The sequence below is a fragment of the Lagopus leucura genome, unplaced genomic scaffold, assembly GCF_019238085.1.
Source record: "Lagopus leucura isolate 7727_CA_CO unplaced genomic scaffold, USGS_WTPT01 Super-Scaffold_100009, whole genome shotgun sequence".
NCBI classification, from domain to species: domain Eukaryota; kingdom Metazoa; phylum Chordata; class Aves; order Galliformes; family Phasianidae; genus Lagopus; species Lagopus leucura.
In genome coordinates this window covers 12,876,199-12,883,086 of record NW_024962266.1, presented here as the reverse complement: position 1 = coordinate 12,883,086, position 6,888 = coordinate 12,876,199, and positions in this window count along the sequence as shown.

The following is a 6,888-nucleotide window of genomic DNA, read 5'->3' as shown; positions in this document are numbered from 1 at the left end:
GATAGATTTTTCTAGTCTGTGAAGCCTAAAATAATGCTTTCACCCTTCAAATTTTTCTCTAATTTCGGTTGCGAGGTTTCTTGATTTCTGATTTAAAAAATAAAAATAAAAAATTTACCAGCAGTTCTCAGTGCTGTCTGAGTATGGCTAGTCCCTGCTGGATTTATTATTCTGGCTGCCAAATCCCTTGATGAATTCAAACTCTTAAATTGTTTACTGTAACCATTTTTCCCCCATACAAATGATGACTCTGGTGGCCATGAGATTTTGACAAACATAAATGCAGCAAGGTGAATTTTGTCATCAGAGAGTAGGAAGGTATAACTCAAACTGAATTACTGTTTAAGCTTTAAAACAAAAAATTGCAATACCTGTTCTACACTGAAGGTCTAGTAATTCCTTACTGTTCCACATAAGAAATAATATAGGAATGCATTATGTGAAGGCATGCATAAAATATGCAATAAATCTGCTCTGTGCATCTTTTATCACAGATTTAGGTTTAAAAAATGTCTCTTCATAAAATGGGAATGAATTTGGATGTTCTGCTGTATGTTGATTTCCTTATTTCATCATCTTTCATGTTGAGATGGCTACCTGTTAGTATTTTTCCTTTGATCATAGTTCTTGCCCTTAACTTTCACTGCTAGTACTCTTTGATAGTATTCAAATGCAAACAGCTATCCTAGTCTAAGAATCCACTGATCACAGTAGATTTGTGGTAGGATGCATCGAGGAAAGTCAGAGTGTGTCACATTCAGGAGCATAAGGTGCCAGAACAAATTTTTATGCTCATTCCACAAATTGAAAACAAATAGATGAATCTCATGTTACTAATTTTCTATTCACTCAGATTTGTGTATCAGCCTAATTTGTACTGTAGCAGGTAGCAGCATGCATTAAGTGAGGTTGTAATATTTTTTTTTTTGACTGAAACTGTGAAAATATGAATGCCAGATAGCTATTGTTGTGAAAATTGTCAGCACAAATGCAACAACTTCTCTTGGAAGGGTTGTTATACCAGCCCCTTTGTGTAACATGAAGCAAAAAAAAAAATATATATCAATTAAAATGAGGAAGTTGCTGTTATGTTTGTGATTAGGACAGACTTGGAATACTTCAACAAAATTGTAACGTTGACAAGCCAAACCATACACGGCACACTGATAAGGAACCCCAGCAACCAGTCCTGTGGTTCCTCACAATTCAATGGGTTGCTAACAGAGTTTTGTGTAACCTCAGATTTATTTAATAAACTAAAAAAAGTCCTATTTTACAACCAAGGAGAAATAATTTGACTTTATAGACGACATGGCATTCATTGACATGGAAGATGCTATATTTCCTTAGGGTCAGGACCTAGCGTTTCTGAATATACTGAGAGGGAAGAGAAAACATCCTGAGCTTGATTGCAAACAAGGCTTATAAAATAGTACAAGAAATGTTTTAGAATGATATTCTTAAAAAGCCTTATATTGAGGTATTTTGAGATAGGCTTGATATAAATGAATGTTTGTAAAACCTAATGAAAGTGATCAAGTCTCAATTATGTTGCAGAATTGCACTGTGATGCTGTATTTTAGCTCGTAAGTCTTTTTAATAGCACAAGTTGGAATTCTGTAAATTGGAATTCTGATCTATCTTGGTAAGGCAGAGTACTGAACTGTTGATGCTTTGAAGATGGTATTGGTACTAGTCAGGTGGCTGCATTTCAACAGTGGTGGGAAACATTCCTGTATGTAAATACTGTAAAGTGTTTTTGAGGGGAAAATGGCGCTATATAAATGTAAGACATTAAGTGCCTCTGAAATAATAAATCTAAAGATGAAATATGTTTAAGCTTTTTGTGTTTCTTGATGTATTTAGGATTTTTGTAACAATACAGAACATGTATTCAACAACTACTGAATTACTCACTGAGCTACTTGACTTGTGTTCAGCTTATAAAGGGTGTAATTCTGCCTGATATTCATCCAGGCATCAGCCAGACGATGCCATCCACTTGTAGGTTTAACAAAAATATGAACACAGTACTCAAAGATTTATAACTCAGTTGCTTTGTGTATATGTGCATTAATCTGTTCTAAATCTGCTCTGATTTTGACCTCTCTTTTTCTCTCCTACATCCTTTGTCCACTTCTTATCCCTCAGAATTTGCCTATGTTGGAAGGGTGTAGACTTGCGTAAGATTAACATAGAATCATAGAATCACAAGGTTGGAAACGACCTATAAGATCATCCAGTCCAACCATCTCATCACCATTGCCACCACTAGTACTAAACCATATCTCGCAGCACGTCATATGTGTGCTCATGTGGTAATTCTTTTGAATGCTCCCTGTTCCTTGTACTTTGAGGAAGTTATGTGCATTGTATTAGTTTTTGTTGTTGTTGTTGTGGTAGATATCTGACCCTATCAGTAAATCTATCATCCCCCTATCAGGATGCTTGAAACTGTGTAGTCTAAGAGTGATAGATTTACCTAAATGAATTGATAGCAGGGATGTTATCCTGTCATCAGTGCTTCTAACGCTAGCAGTTTTTTCTTAACTGAGACTAAGAATGTCCAACAAACTCATATATGTAAAGGATAGAGCTACCTTTGTAAGGAAGCCTCTCAAATTCAATTGAAAAATCAAGTGTTCAACTTAACTGAAGAGCTGAATGATGTTTTACATTATAGATGTGATATTTAATATTTTAATATTTTGAGCACTGTAAAGTTTGCTGCTTGTAGAATTTTGGCCTATCTGCTACCCAGTTCCTTAAAGTATTTTGTATGCATCAATACCAATTCTTCCTTATGTAAAGGGAAAATATTGATTTATGGAGCAGTGAAACTGAAACAACAGAGTTACTCTGGGAAGTGTTGGCAGTGTAAACTGCATCCTGGCCTGTAGATGTGTTGGAATGTTTCTTGCCTAAGAGGCACAGATGGTTTAGTAGGCACCTGGCTGATCAGCCCAAATGTAAAATTGAGCAGTGTTCAAGGGTGACTTGTACTATAAAGAAAATTGTGGAGGTATTGCCATTTTTTTAGCTGCATGCTGTATAGAAGTGATTAACTGGTGAGAATCAAAGCAGCAGTGTGGTTCTCTTTGTGGAACAGCACCATGATGCTTACTTGACAGGCATTTTAATCACGTCATAATTGGAACTGACAAATGAGTCACTACAACTTAGCAGAACTGGCAGTTTGAGCTACATGTTCCTTAAGCCAGAGGATTCTTCTGCGTAAATTCAGCACTAGAGTGAGAGAGAGAAAAAAGTCACTGAATTAATTGTCGTGGTTGTTCCTGGTTGTTTTTTTGTCTCCCTATAGGACTCAGCCCTCTGCAGACTCAATAGGTGCCACTGCATCCCTAATCTTTGGTATCATAAAATGACCCAGAAATGTGGAAAAAACATTAAGATGTCCTTCTATCAAGCTAGGAGATAAAAATCCATCATTAATGATTATATAGTGTTATCACAGATACTGTGAGATGTTTGTAGAAACTTCCACAGTAATGATCTCCTGAAATTCAACTGTGAAAAACAGTTGGAGATTGTTTCATTTTTTTTCCTGTAAAAGTTTTTCCAGTTTATCTTTGTCAAGAAGATAACTTCCTACAAGATCAAATTGCTGTTTACCAAGCTGCTGTATATTGTATAATGTATTTCTTCATTACCTTTCATCACCTGATTTATGCCAATTCCTTTCACAATCACGAAAAGAGTATAAACTTGTATAAACTATGATCTGCAGTTATTTGGAAAAGGGTAGGAGGCTGGTTGATTTTTCACCTCACAAGTTGTGGTTCCAGATTCTCACTCGTGTTATTGCTCAGAGTTTGCGAGGGAAAACTGAACAGGTAAGAAAATCTGAGATTTTATTTCTTAAGTGACACTTCAGGTGTTGATGTCTAAGGCATCTCTCCTTTGCAATAGACAGATTTGTATTGTTCCAAGTAGAACTCCAAAGCAGGTGGTGTTTTTTGACATACATCATCCATTCTGAAGTTGTCAACATGGAAGTTGCACACCTGGATTCTCATCAGTGCTTCCTGTCTGAAGTGACAGTAAGTACAAAAAGTAGAGAACTTTAAAGTAGAATGGTGCAGGAAGTAGCTTCATCTTATGCATATGCAAATTGGCTTTTTACCTTTGAAAGTATCTATTAACAATTGCTACAGATTAGTCTGCCTATTTTTCCTTGTGTGTTAGCTTATTATTGATGAATTAATGAGCATCTTTTTCCCTGTTGGGGAACAGACTGCCACTGTCACCATTCCAACCACCTGCAGTCAGATTTTATTGTAGTGCCTTAAACTCCACCTGAAAGATTAGAATCATTGCCCAGTAAAGGCTTCTACAACACGTATGCATTCTGAGAAAACTCCAAATCTTTCATATGCATTCAAATGTAAGACATGGTGGTTTTGTCTTCAAGCAGAATTACAGCCAAGCTAGTACAAAAGCAATTTATCTTTGTTAAAACCTTAGAAGAATATTGTCTTAAATGTTGCACAGTCATCTTTGAGCTGCTGCATCACTTTCTTTCCCTGTATGCAAAAGCAGAGCCAGACTATAAATAGTCTGGAAGCCCACAGACAGAAGCTATCTTAAGGGAATACTTAAAAAAGCATGATAAATTTGAAGATTAAATTGAAATCGTATGCCTAAATGTCCAATGCAATTCTGTGGGCGCTGGCTTTGGAAACTGAAGACACATTGCCAGTAATTCTATGAGGAGTGCAGCAGAGTAATAGTAATTATACAGTTGGCTTTATAAAATATGAGGCAAGGGGAACTTCTGTGAAATATGTCACTGCCAAACCAGCCCCAGCACTCACAGCGTCTTTAACTCTGGTTAGAAACTTCACTTTTGGTGTCCTTTGTTGAGTCTGTAGTATAAGACAGTGGCTTTTACTGGCAAGAGGAGCTGTTGTGCAATAGTGTCCAGCCCTGCTGCCTGTTTGCTTTTCCATAGACCAAGATTTCCCATCTGTCCTTCATTCTGGGAGACATGGCATCCACACATGATGCTGTACCAAAATAGAACTGGAAAAATGAGGTCAAAGCCAGTCTATGCAAAACCTAGACTGCTGAGACTACTTACTTGGGAACTCCACCTACATGACAGAGCAAATTTTCCGCACTAAAGTATCTTTAGAGTTTGGCACAAATCACGGCTAAAAGAAATCCTGATTATAACAAGTTCAGAGAATGCTGTTCTGGAAAAGCCACACTATATATGCAATTGAAGAGATGTTCCTCTACATAATCAAGTATGCCTTTTATTTTCTTAGATGTAAGCATTTATTGCTATCAGATACTAAAACTGCTTAATAGACTGAAAATCTGCTTTAATCTTTGTGAATCGTGATAAGCTGAGTAGTATGAAGATGCTTTTCAAAGTAAACCAGCCCTTTATTTACTTCAGCATGGTGTGCTGCTGTAGGAATGTCTCGGTATAAAAGCCACAGAGCTAAAAACAGCTGTGTCAGAAGCTGCTAATATGCCAGATGTCGTACTGCAGAATAGCCCTGCATACAGGGACCGATGAACGGAAGTGTTTGGGGAAACAGTGGTTAAGGAGAAGTGTGTGTTGAAGGCTTCTTAGAACTTCAATGCAATCTTACATATTGCAACAGAACTTCTCTGGAAAGCTAAGAACCACTGGCAGGTGCTTTTGTTTTTTTTTTTAATGTAACAAGGAATTGGGGACCAAAGTCAATTCTGCACATTGAAATTCTAGCCTTTCTAAACTCACAAATGCTAGGTAGATTATATGAAATCTAATTATAACTTTGTTAGGATAGTTGTGTTTATAACAGTCCTAAGAGTATTTTGGAAAGGCTGCTTGGATTTAATCCTTTGATGTTCACAAAAATCTTCATGATTAGGGTGTATCTGCAAACTTTCTTGCCCTTCTCTGAAGTGTTGGAATGTATCATATCAGCGGGATACAAAGTGCTTACATGGGTGCATTTCAGAGGCAGGTAGCTCCTGCGTACAGCCGTGTGTTTGTGTTCCTGAGCTTGTGGGTAAGTTATTGGTCCTCACGAGAGAAACTGCACAGACGAGCAGAGCAGCCTCTCACCTGAGACCTGTTCCTCTGGCAACTTCCTGTGCCTGTCACTGCCCTTGAAATGGGGGGAATTCCCCAAAAAAGTTTTTTTGGAGGTTGTTTGTGAAGCAAGCTTAGTAGAACTCAAGGCATGTGAAGCCCAAAATAGCCACTGTTACAAATCTAGTTGCATTCCAGCTGGTCTTTTCCTATTTGTGCCTTTTTTTTTTAAACTTGTCACCAGGCAGAGAACACGTTGTTCAGTGTATACTTGCACTGCAACGTAACCTGCATGGCTTTTACTGCACCATTTGTGCCCTGTGAGGTAGTAACACAGTTTTCAGTGCTCCTAAAAGATCACGGCTTCTCAGGGGATCTCAACCCATTCCGTAATAGTTTAAAGGACAGCGACAGGAATCTGTTCTGTGTTTCAGGTATCTTGAAAGCCTGGTAAGAGATTTAATGCTGTGTGAATATCTTTTGATAGAATCATGAAGGTTGGAAAAGATCTCTAAGATCCACCTACTGCCAATATTGCTCACTAAACCATGACCTTAATACTACATCTACCTTTCCTCAAACACCTCCAGGGATAGTGATTCCACCACCTCCTTATGCAGGCTGTTTCAGTGCCTCGCCACTCTTTTGGAAAAGAAGTTTTTCTTAATATCCAACCTCCCCTGGTGCAACTCGGAGCTATTCCCTCTTGTCCTATCGCTAATTATGTTAGAGAATAGGCTGACCCCCACCTTGCCACAACCTCCTCCTTTCAGATATTTCTAGAGGGCTCTGAGGTCTCTTCTGAGCCACCTCTTTTCCAGACTGAATGATCTCAG